Below are 13,182 nucleotides of genomic sequence, written 5' to 3' on the forward strand. Positions count from 1 at the left end.
AAAACCTCCATAACACATTCAATGATACATACTAGACTTCAACACAGAGGTGGGATGACAGCCCCTCTAATGCTAAATATCAAGAGCACATGAACAAATGCATAACAGGCACAGCCTAGAACAAAGTAGAAATGGAAAGTGAGCAATTAATAGCAAAATAAGCTTGTATTAGCTGAAAATGAAGATCAAACGCTGCAAGTATCAAAGTAGTTACAGTCTCCAGAAGTTGAACCTTACATCAAAACAACAACCATCAACCCTCATTACATCTATTTTCTGGGTATATATAGAGTTTCTTTACAAAAATGCTCTGCTATTCTATGCATGGAGGGGTCATAAGTGACCACCAACCACCTTAACTCTCTGAAAGAGTCTCTGCTACAATCTGCGTGCTTTAATAAATGAATTTGATCTTTTCTAATATTTTGTTGTCCTTCTTGAGCAGATGGAGTGTTGTATAGGAGAAGTTCCATAATTGATCAATGCTGCGATCTACTTGAGGTTGTCTTTTTTCTTCTCGACCATTCTTTTTCTTAAATGCAGTTGTTGGAGATGAAATGCGCCAGGTACGGGCGAACCAGTTACTTTCGTCCTTCAGAGACACGGGACAAGCTATGGACGAGCGGACTGCATGGCAGAACAAAAACAGTCGTTGGATCAACTGAATAGAGGGCAGCGATTTGTTGGTGAGAAGAATTGAACGGAGGCGGTAGCAGACAAGCGTGAACCATCGGATCTCGGGCGGACAGATCCGACGGCCATCGGGCGGAGAAGATGCTGGGAGTTTATCGGGCGGGGACTACGGTTTTGGTGGTAAGCAGTATTACCTGCACCGCTTTTGGGAGGAAGGTGGTAAACGTACGCGGGCTCACAATTCGAGTCATCAGGCGACGCGTGGAAAATGTGACGGGAGGAAAACCATCGTGATCGCGAGTTAACATGCGGGCAACTTGTGGGAGTGGGAGGTGCGAATGTCGTCTAATTGCGACGGGGGTTGATTGGACAACGCGGATGTGATCGCACAGATTTTCGACTGATGTGACAGGGAAACGGTGTATTAGTAATTTCACGAAGGTGCGCGGTTATATGTGTTTCAGAGTTTTAATGCCCAGGGCTTAAGAAAAAAGCGTTGTATGCGATTTTTAACAAAACAGGTGTAAAGGAGGTGAAATGGAAATGGACGAGGGATTTGAGAAAGGCGGGAATAACCGGTGTAGGCCCTCTTTGTCTAGAACCAAGGTCCGAGGTCCTTTCTGCTCTTTGAACGTCGGCAACCTGTAGCAGAGCTAACAAGGACCACAATAGCTAGACTTTTGATTATACAATATTATTTATTATTAATTAATTAATACGACTTCTCATTATATAATAATATTTATTATTAATTAATTAACACAACTGAAGGTTGGATAACCTTATGGGTTTTTGGACAAAGGGAAAACTTTTTTGCTCACCTATCTTTACCTAAAGATACTTTAATTCATGAAGCTTACATTCTCGATTGTCTTGCTTGAAAATCCATGACCCATATCAATAGATTAGATGTCGAGTTTGCTTGAACACTTGGTGGGTTAGTTATCTGATAAGTGGTATGTGATATGACCGGATTAGAATTGAATCTGGTAGATCTCGTTAACATGTTTTACAAAAGAAAAGGAGTGGAACAATGTCATCACCTAAATAGGAAGGAGGTGATGTAACACAAAGAACCACCTCCTGATAGGTGAAGAGACGCAATTGAAAAAGAGGGTACAAAAAGGGGCAGGTGTTACCCATTTCACTCCCTTTCTCTCTCACACAAAATCAAGAGAATATAATGAACCAATGAGCCAAGTTGGGATCTAATAGCTGGAATAAAACAAGAAGAAGAGAGTAGAAGGGGTGTGATACACTCTAAGATTGGGAGTGGTCAGCCTAGGCTAGGTCATATCTCCATGTGTACTGATACTTTTCCATTGATCCGATGGCCTACTCTCTGTGACTCTTGTGATAATCCGTGTAGCTATGTTTATAACCATTGAGATCTTTATCTAAGTCTATGTGAAATTCAGTGAATGAATGGGCCACTAAGTGTTGGTTGTTGAGACGGTGAAGCATTGGAATAATCGAATCCATCTCCTGAGATCATGTTCAACCCTTTGATGTAAATCATTTTCCTGCATAAGCATTTTCTTCAAACCGTGGATCCGGATCAAGGGTGGTAGCTACAAGAAAGGTTGTAGTGTAGCTGGCCTATGGTTGGGTGGAGAGTGGAAGTCCCTCCCTTAGTTTCCAACCATTTCAGTCTATTCAAATAAGTATTCTTGGATTATGCATGTTAGCATATAGAATAATATGCCTTATTGGATTCATGACCAGTGATTTATCTTATGCCATTTATATTAGTATGCATGATTCACTGTTTAATCTTGATTGAATAGCTAACTTGTGTATTTGTGATGATTATGAGTTGCTTGAGTTATGTGGATACAATATTTCTATTCTTTTGCAGGTTGTTTGATATGTCCCTAACTAGTAATCTAAACTCACTCAGGGCTAATCCATGACTTCATTGTCTTATTAGGAGTGTAATTCATATGTTGTGTATATAGAATAGCATTGCCTCTGGAATGATTGTTGAGATATATGTTTGATCATAAGTTACATGAATAGGCATGGTTACTTAGTATTCTTCAGCTAACCTATTTTGGTATATGATTTCTATAATCTAATATGTTGCAAATATCATGGTTTATTGCGTTGTTGGAGGTCGCAGACTCCCTCATGAGAGGAGGAAGTAATATGATACATGGATGCTTGAAGTTCCTTAGTTAATAAGTGATTTCATTGATATGGGTTCAACAAATTTGATTATTATTTACCATTAATAAGAACATCTAGTGGATGTACACATCTGTATAATGTTGCATTGTCTTGAGCTTCCTAGAAGAAGCATGCTATGAGAGCTTCCTGTTGAAATGTTGTATGTGAGTGTTTTCATGGTTATGGTAGGCTTAGAGACCTTTGTGTATGTCTATATGATTATGAGATGTAGAGATATGCCCATAGTCATGAATGGCTACTTGATGTGCTTAACTAAACTATTATAGGTTGTGAGTTCCATTGTCTAATATGTTGTGAATATTATGGTTTCCTATTTGTTTAAGGATTGTAACTATATTTCTAATGAAGGGTTATGATTAGTGTGATGCATGATAAATTAGTATATCTTATAGTAATTATTTTGGGCATTCCTTATGATCTCGAATGGTGTAGTTGTATTTGAGTTTGCAGAATGGATAGATTTATGGAATGTATGATGGATAAGTATAATGATTAGAACATTTTGTGGTTGGATAAAGTTTTTAACTATATAAATGAGCATTTTGGGTAATTCATTGCTTCAAGGTGAACCCTGGTAAAATCCCTTGAAGCTCAGATACTTTCTTACTTTAAGTATTACATGGATTTGAAGTTGTATATGAGGTTGGTTACCTTTTAAGCTAGCAAGTTTATCTCGGCCCATATACCTTTTCAATTGGAAGATGTATTTAGGGGTGGAGGAGCCAATACCCATTCAACTGGCTGATGTATCTGAATATTCAGGCATCCATCCAACAAACACTGGTTTGTTATTTGAAAGGGACTAGATTTAGAGTGGGTCAATTTTTTATTGAAGGCATAGTTTAATATCAGAGATTCAGAGTGGGACCCATTTGGAGAATTATAGGAGAGAGTTTGGATTACCTCGCAAGTGAAGTTTGTATCTGGAATTGGAATCAATTAGGTGATTACTTGCACAAGGTTGAATGTGACCTAAATTAGATTTTAGAGGAAGTACAATATATCCAGGGTGGGGCTTAACATAGTGGAATAATTATGTGAAACCAAATGTTTTTTTTTTGGTGAGAAAATGTGGGATCTGAGCAATCTGAGAGGTTGCACACAATACAAAGCGTTTGCAAGTTAGATTGGATTGGAGTTGGATATTGTATATGTAGAGTTGTAAATATGGGGTGGGGCTCAGTGTGATGAAATAATGTGCATGAGGCTAGAATAAATAAGTCACATAAATATTTGAGACATACAGGGGCAGAAGCATGGTGCAAACTAATGGAACCTTAGATTTGGGCCATTTGGTCAGGTTCAGATCTCCTTGCAAATGCAGATTGTAGTTCAAGGTCTAGGGCTCTGGAAAGTTTGTTAAGTGTAAAATATTGTAATTACTAGACTTCTTCCAAAGCCAAATATAACGTGAGTTCGTTGCAAAACATGAAGAAGTTTGTCTAGTGGGACCCATGAGATTCAATAACATGGAAAGCATCATGAATGTGTTGTTAAGACCACATGAGCCCCACACAGGCCATGTGAATAGGTGACATGGTAGTATATTATAGACATGGCAAGGATAATTAGTCAAACATCAGATGAGCATAAATTTCAATCTAAGATTCAGATTGAGATATTATCTGTATCGATGAAAAGGTCTTTACGAGATGAATATAATGGTGATATTTATTTTGGGTTTTGACCAAGTTGGGAAAAGTATATTTTTGCAACCTCATCTTCATAATGAGACCATGGAGGTTGGGTTAATTAAAATTAACACCTCCCATCAACCAAGGAAGACTGAAGGGGTTGAAGGGAGTGTTACAAAGTGGTATAAGAGCATAGTTCAACACTAAATCTGGATGGGCTCGAGTATAGGAAAATTTTTAGTTTTAAAGATAATATCTATACATGCATATGTGCTTGTGTGAAATTATCTTTTTGTATATACAAATTTACTGATGTTATTTAAATATTGATTTGAGTTTGATGTAGCAAGACAAAAATGCAGGATGCTGACTATATTCCATGGAGAATCCCAACAAAATTGAAAAAGTCTATGGCTCAGTGATGCAATTATAACTGTGAGGGGGGAACTCTTAATTTAGCTCTTGCTAGTTTAATATTTTTGTTTAATGTTTTAGTAAGTTGCCATAAGTTGAACAATAGCATAGGAATGCAAGAGATGAAATACATCAGAGATGCATGTCCAATGTATAGATATTAAACAACGATATTCTAGATTCATGAATGTATGCTAGGTGTATACAATAATGGTATGAAAATAAAATTTGTACATTCCATGTTTTAAGTAACACAATGAATTTATTTAATGGATTCCATGTCACGTGGAGGAGCCATTGGGAAAGTGTACAAGAACATGACACTTTTTCTATAAATTACCATTATAAATGTTCGTTGTTGTGTGCATGAATGAAAATGATATAGGTTGGAAATTGACAACATATACATAAAATGGGATGTGTGCATGTGTGGCACCTACTAGTCAAAATGAATATGCACATGAACTGTTGAATATTGCAATAGTAGGAATGTTACTAGGAAGCTAGACCCCTTAAAAAGGCTTAATCTAAAAGTGTTGGTAATGATAGACAAGTAAGTTAGGCAGTAGCAAGACATAGTAAAAAGGAAAGGAAATGAATGGGGGTAAGAATTCCTTTCAACTAAAATTGATGTATATTTTTTCAAATTAATGAATGTCTTACAATGATGCCCAAAAAAGAACACGGTTAAGGTGGGACACCTTTGGTATGAAAGTTTGTGTAATATTCCTAATCGGAAAAATTAACAAGGTATACCAAAACAATAAACTTGGAACATTAAATATTGAATAACATAGCCACAAATTAATACGCAAGTGACACCAACAAAACAATCTGAGCCATTATATTAATAACATGGGTATGGGTACATAAAGTGAGATAAAACAATATAACTTGGTCTTGTCAAGAAAGCTAAGCAAAACCCATAAATATGCTCTTGACCCAAGTTCTAGAAGACTCAAGATAGTGATGTTGCTAGTCTAGTGAATTAACTATTATTGACTGCCCACTAGAATGATGGTTTCCTACCTAAATACTACCCAGATTAGCCTAAATTTTCACCCACCAACTCCTCTCCAAAAACCCATAAATACTTGGAAAGGGTTTGGTCCAGTTCCAAGCTATGAAGAAGCCATCCAAATGGTGTGAGTGGCCTAGTTAGCCAACTAGTGCGTACTACTGATAAAATTCTCTGCTGGAGTAATCCTCAACTCCCCAACTGAATATTTCCCCAATCAAGCAAAGATCCACCTCCGGAACGCCCAAATTCTTCAACCCCTTAAGCTTTTAATTTACCCAACTTCTATGCCTACGCAGGATTTACCAAAAGAGGCCCTTGGGAAGATTTAACCACTTTTATTTCCAACCAAAGTAATGTAAATATCATAGAAAGCAACCACTCTAAAACTCTAAAAATCAACCCCTTTCTTTTAGCTAAACAAGAAGAAAAACCACTCATTTTCTTGATGCAAAATATTGATTCCTTTGCATGGGATTACAAGGAGATGAATGGAGTTCACACCTCTATATGAACTCATCATATATACATCAAGGAAGAACATAAAGATGTTCGCCAACCTCATAAAAGAGTGAACCATGCACTAAAACATATTGTAAAAGAAGAATTCCAAAAATTATTAGATGTGAGTTTTGCCTATCCAATTTCAAACAATGAGTGAATGACCCATTTAGTAATTGCCTCTAAGAATAATAGAAAATGGAGAGTCTGCAATGATTATAGAGAACTTAATAAAGACACCAAGAAATATCATTTTCCCTTGCCTTTTATTAACCAAGTTTTGGATGTTCTTGTAGGGAAGAATTTCATTTCATTTCTACATGGGTTCAACAAGCAGTCATATCCAAATTATTCTTGAAGGTCAAAATATGACTATTTTCACCTATCCATTCTTACAAGGTCCTTCCATTTGGCCTGTGTAATGCCCCTGCCACTTTCCAGAGGGCGGTATTGAGTATTTTTTCTAACCTTGTACATGACTTAGTAGATATTTACATGGACGATTTCACACCTTCTAGATATGCTTTCTAAGAATCTCTCTCAAACATGTGCAAAGTTTTGCAAATATGCATAGAGATTAATCTCTCCTTGAGCCTTGAGAAGTGTTAATTTTTAACGAATGAGAGAATTGTTTTTGGCACCTCCTCTCTAAAAAGGGAATTCAGGGTGATCCCAACAAATAACCAATATTAAAAAGATTATTGTTCCTAAAAAACAGAAAAATGTTAGAAGCTTTTTAGGACTTGTTCGGTACTATAGAAGATTATTAAGGATTTTAGCAAAATTGCTTCACCTTTGCTTTTTCTACTAAAAACATACTCAGAATTATGTTGGACATACTTATGTGAGAAGATATTTGATGAAATCACAGTCAAATTGACAACTTCACTAGTCCTTAGAGGCCCAAATGTTAGGATATTCCGACACATAGGAAATAGTTAAGTACAACTTGGTCTAGTATAGAGTTAGGTATAGAGTTAAGTAAAGTGTGTTTCTTTACTATGTACATTTTGTAACTTACAATCCGACGGTCACGATATGTAGTGATCCGACGGTTCATTCTCTCCTCGGTATTACCGACACTTGATCCGTGGCTTAACACCCGATTGGTCCATGATCTCTATTTAAAGAGCATGGAGGGTCATTTGTAGGGTAATCTGTCTATGAGAGAAGCATATGTAATTTTTCATTCTTTTATTAATAAATTGCCTGAAGTGGCTGCGTTGGCTCAAGCCATGGACTGTTTCCCTCGTTGAGGGTTTTAACCACGTCAAAATACTAGTGTATTGATCTGTGATCTGTTTGTGAGCGGTGTCCTTTGGTGTTCTGTCTGAGGAACTTGTTAGGATATTCCGACACATAGGAAATAGTTAAGTACAACTTGGTCTAGTATAGAGTTAGGTATAGAGTTAGGTAAAGTGTGTTTCTTTACTATGTACATTTTGTAACTTACAATCCGACGGTCACGATATGTAGTGATCCGACGGTTCATTCTCTCCTCGGTATTACCGACACTTGATCCGTGGCTTAACACCCGATTGGTCCATGATATCTATTTAAAGATCATGGAGAGTCATTTGTAGGGTAATCCGTCTATGAGAAAAGCATATGTAAATTTTCATTCTTTTAATAATAAATTGTTTGAAGTGGCTGTGTTGGCTCAGGTTGTGGACTGTTTCCCTCTTTGAGGGTTTTAACCACGTCAAAATACTGGTGTATTGATCTGTGATCTGTTTGTGAGTGGTGTCCTTTGGTGTTCTATCTGAGAAACTTACCCTGTAAATTCCTACATGGTATCAGAGCACCAAAGCACTTCAGGCAATTTATTAATAAAAGAATGAAAATTTACATATGCTTCTCTCATAGACGGATTACCCTACAAATGACCCTCCATGCTCTTTAAATAGAGATCATGGACCAATCGGGTGTTAAGCCACGGATCAAGTGTCGGTAATACCGAGGAGAGAATGAACCGTCGGATCACTACATATCGTGACCGTCGGATTGTAAGTTACAAAATGTACATAGTAAAGAAACACACTTTACCTAACTCTATACTAGACCAAGTTGTACTTAACTATTTTCTATGTGTCGGAATATCCTAACATCCCCCCTTAAGAACAACTTGGGATAGGATTGAAGGATTTACAAATATGACACAATAGGAGAAGGAAGGAGGCACTAGAGCCTATCCCCCCTTAGTGACAACTTCCTGAACTCCAACCATAAATCGAAGTTTAGTGAACTTCGCCTCCGTGAGAGCCTTTGTAAAGATGTCTGCAACTTGATCATCTGTTGAACAATATTGCACTTCAAGAACATGGTCGTGAATGAGCTTTCTGATGAAGTGCATGTGCAGTTCAATGTGTTTGCTACGCTGATGTTGGACTGGACCTTTGCATAGCTGAATGGCACTTTGATTATCACACCAAAGTGTAGTCGGATGCTGCTGCTGAAAGCCAAACTCTGACAGGATCTGACAAAGCCACAAGGCTTCCTTACTAGCTTCTACGACACCACGATATTCTGCTTCTGCTGAAGAAAGAGAAATGGAACCTTGTTTCTTGCAAGCCCATGTAATAGGTCCTGAACCAAGAGTGAACACATACCCTGCAGTAAACTTTCGATCATCAGGGTCACCAGCCCAATCGGAATCAGTGAAACCAACCAATAGAGGAGATGCTTCGGCACTGTAATGAATCCCAAACTGAACTGTACCTCGAACATAACCAAGTATTCTTTTAGCTGCTTTCCAATGACTTTCACGTGGGTTTTGCATAAACCGAGCAACAAGGCCAACAGTAAAGGAAAGGTCAGGACGAGTATGGGTTAGATACAAAATTTTTCCTACAAGTTGACGGTATAAGGTAGCATCAACTTCAGGAGAAGTACAAGTGACTGAAAGTTTGACTCCAGACTGAAAGGGAGAAGGGGCTGGCTTATAGTCTTCCATGTGAAAGTGGCATAGAATATCACAGGAATACTTGGACTGGGAAAGGGAAATACCTTCCTTGGATTGTAAGACTTGAAGACCGAGAAAATAATGTAAGTGTCCTAAGTCTGTCATTTCAAACTTCCTTTTAAGGCTAGACTTCACATGGTTTATAAGGTTGGGATCACTACTAGTCAGGATAAGATCATCAACATAAAGAACAAGAATGATAAGAGGCTTGCCCACTTTCTTGGTGTAGACAGTATTGTCAGAATGACACCTAGAGAAGCCAGATTCTAAAAGAAAGTTATCCATTTTGGCATACCAAGCTCGAGGAGCTTGCTTGAGACCATAAAGGGATTTCTTAAGCCGACATACAAGGCTGGATTATATTTGTATAAAGCCAATAGGTTGTTCCATATAGATTTCTTCATGCAAGTCCCCATGCAAGAAGGCGGATTTAACATCCATCTGATGGACTTTCCATTTGAAAGAGGCAGCAAGGGAAAGAACAAGGCGGATAGAGTTCATTTTGGCAACAGGGGAGAAGGTTTCAGTATAGTCAATGCCTTCAACTTGTGAAAAACCCTTAGCAACAAGACGAGCTTTATGTTTATCAACTTTCCCATCTGGTCCATACTTGGTTCTGTAAACCCATTTGCATCTAACAAGTTTTCGTCCCTTTGGTAGAGGAACAAGATCCCATGTATCATTTGCCAATAATGAATGATATTCTTCATTCATAGCTGCTTCCCAATCTAGATGGCCTGAAGCTTCTGCAAAGGTGTCAGGATCATAATTCACTGAAGCTTGAGCCAGTAAAGAAGAGGCTCTCTCGAACTGAGAACGTGTACGTCGCTGATCTATAGGATCACCGGCAAGATCACCTGCTGCATCCCGAGTAGCACGGACCCATTTTGGAAGCTAAGGAGCTGGAGGAGGATCCTGAGAAGGTGGGGGAGGATTTTCATCCTCGCTGTCATCATCTGAAGAAGAAATATTTTCAAAAGTAGAAGAGATAGGGAGAGGTGGCACATCCGCCGAACTAGGCTCGCAGGCCGATATATTTTCATCAAACTTTACATCTCTTCTAATGATAACATTTTTGGACTTAAGTGGAATAAGTCTATATCCTTTGACATCTTCAGAATATCCAACAAAAATATGTTTTTCACTCTTTGGTTCTAAAGCTTTATGTTTCTCATCTTGAATATGGGCCCATGCTTCACTTCCAAAAACACAAAAGTGACTTACATCTGGTTTGTTTGAGCTCCATGCTTCTTTTGGAGTGATATTCTTTAAAACCTTAGTAGGAGTGCGATTTATTATGTAATTTTCACAGTTAATTGCTTTTGCCCAATAATTAAGACTAAGTCCTTTAGATTGAAGCATACAATTAGCCATTTCCTTTAAGGTGCGATTCTTCCTTTCAGCTACACCATTTTGTTGTGGAGTATATGGAATAGTATGTTGCATTTGAATTCCATTCTCAGTGAAAAAGTTGATGAATGTGTTTTTAACATATTCTCCGCCATTATCAGATCTTAGCTTAAGAATTTGATGTCTAGATTGTTTTTCAACAAAGGCCTTAAAGGTCAAGAACATGTTAAATACTTCACTCTTGAGTTTTAAGAAGTATACCCAAGTGCGTATGGAGAAATCATCAATGAAAGTTAAGAAATACTTGTAGCCAGAGAATGAAGCAACTGGAAGTGGACCACATAAATCACTATGCACGAACTGTAAAGGGGCTGAGGTGTGCCAAGAGGCACGTTTTTCAAAACTCTCCCGATGATGTTTTCCGAGTACACATCTAGAACAAACACCATCTCTGCAAGATACCATTGGAAGACCTGTCACCATATTTTCTTTACATAGATTCTGAAGAGAGCGATAGTTTAAGTGACCAAATCGCTCATGCCAAAGTTTGCTCACTTCATCATTATGAGCAACAAATACTGAGGGAAGATTTGATGACCCAAAGTTGTGAAACTTATACAACCTTGTAGAATCATCAGTAATGTCAGTAGCTAAAATCTGTCTAGGATCTCTTAGGTCCTTAATTACAACATCGTGAGGTGAAAATTCAACGATTTTACCTTCACCTGAATGGGTTATCTGATATACAGATAGAATGTTGCAGGATAAGGTTGGAACACATAATACATCATTAAACTGACCATTGTCTAGATGAACAGTTCTAGTCTCTACAACACTAAGAGATCTATTATCACCAACATATATATTTTTGGTGTTACAATCATTTAAAGAAGAAAACATGGCTTTGTTTTTGGCCATGTGATAAGAAGCTCCAGAATCAATGAGCCACTCATGAGAATGAGAAGAAGAAGATACATTTAGTGCATAGCCAGACCGAGATGCTTGACAACCACATGCAGAATGTGCCATTCCTGAAGATGAAGTTGAAGTTGAAGATTGCTCCAAATGGATGTTATGCTTCTTCATTGCTGCTTCCAAGGCTTCCATCTTCTTAAAGAATTTGGATTCTAAGTGGCCATCTCGATTACAAAAGTTGCAATGTCTATCAGTCTTCTTCCCTTTGTTTTTATTTGTCTTATCATTTTGTTGAAATGATTTTTCATTTTGAGGCTGAAATTGCTTAGGACCCTTGTTTGGTTTAGGACCATTCTTTTTAGGATACGACTTCTTAGGATTCTTTGAATTTGGTTGTTGTTGGGCAGCTAACTCATTCTTAGAAGAGTTTCCAAGATGAAGAAGACCAAGGTGTAAGAGTTTTTCTTGTTCTCTTAGTAAAGAATCACAAAAGGAATCAAAGGAAGGGGACTTGTAGGTTTGTCCTTGAGAAATGAAGGCTTCTCTTGTAGAATGGAAGGTGGAAACAAACACAGAATAGACTGGTCCCAACTTAGTAAGAATGGAGTAGATAAGGCTACTATCTCCTTTCTTAACCTTAACACCTTCCAAGAGAAGTCTAAGGGTCTTGAACTTGGACAAAAAATCTTCAATGCAAGAAAAATTATTGGGGTCCAATGTAAGCAATTCATTTTCAAGTTGATGCACTTTAAATTCATTTTTAATTCCAAAGACTTTAGTAATTTGTTGCAGTGCTTCATCAGGAGTATCAAGTTGTGCAATATGGAATCTAAGATCTGGAGAAATAGACATCCCTATCAACCCACGTGCTTGGTCTTGCCTATTTTCCCATTTAGCTGCCTTATCTTCATCTTTCGGTTTGGTCTCTTGGCCTGTGGCTATTTTGTAAAGACCTTTACTTCTAAGTAAATCCATAATGTAGGACCACCATTGGAAGTAGTTAGTGCTATCAAGAATGACTTGGCATGGACTTTCCATTTTTAACAGAAACTGAAGCTGCAGATGCTGAAACTAAGTGTACCAATGGAAAGGCCTCGAAAAATTAGGCCATTTAAAAAAAAACAGTTCTGAAAACGGCTTTCGGATGAAGAAGTTATGGCTTTTTGAAAAAACATTGACGAAGTCGCCGACGAAGTGCAGGAATGTGCGGAAATGAAAAAATCCGCCCCCACAAAATGGAGACTTGAACCCAAGACCTCTACTCTCATAAATTAGCTTTGCACCAAAAAGTTTGAGAGAGAGAGAGAGAGAGAGAGAGATGCTTTGGGTTGCGTGCTTGCTTTGAGAAAGCTCTTTTTCCCTACAAAACAAAAAACACAAAACCCAACACGGACATACAAAGAAAACGAACCTTGCAGCTCGAAGTTAGCTTTAGCCGGAAACTAAATATTTTCAAAAACGAACATTGCAGCTCGAAGTTAGCTTTAGCCGAAAACTAAATATTTTCCTCAATGTTTCTGATTTTCCGAGATCACACTAAGGTGCAGCGGAAAATAGCATACACA

Source organism: Pinus tabuliformis, chromosome 7 (assembly GCF_031772625.1).
Source record: "Pinus tabuliformis cultivar Carrire ecotype Pingquan chromosome 7, CPIR1, whole genome shotgun sequence".
In the NCBI taxonomy this organism is placed as follows: domain Eukaryota; kingdom Viridiplantae; phylum Streptophyta; class Pinopsida; order Pinales; family Pinaceae; genus Pinus; species Pinus tabuliformis.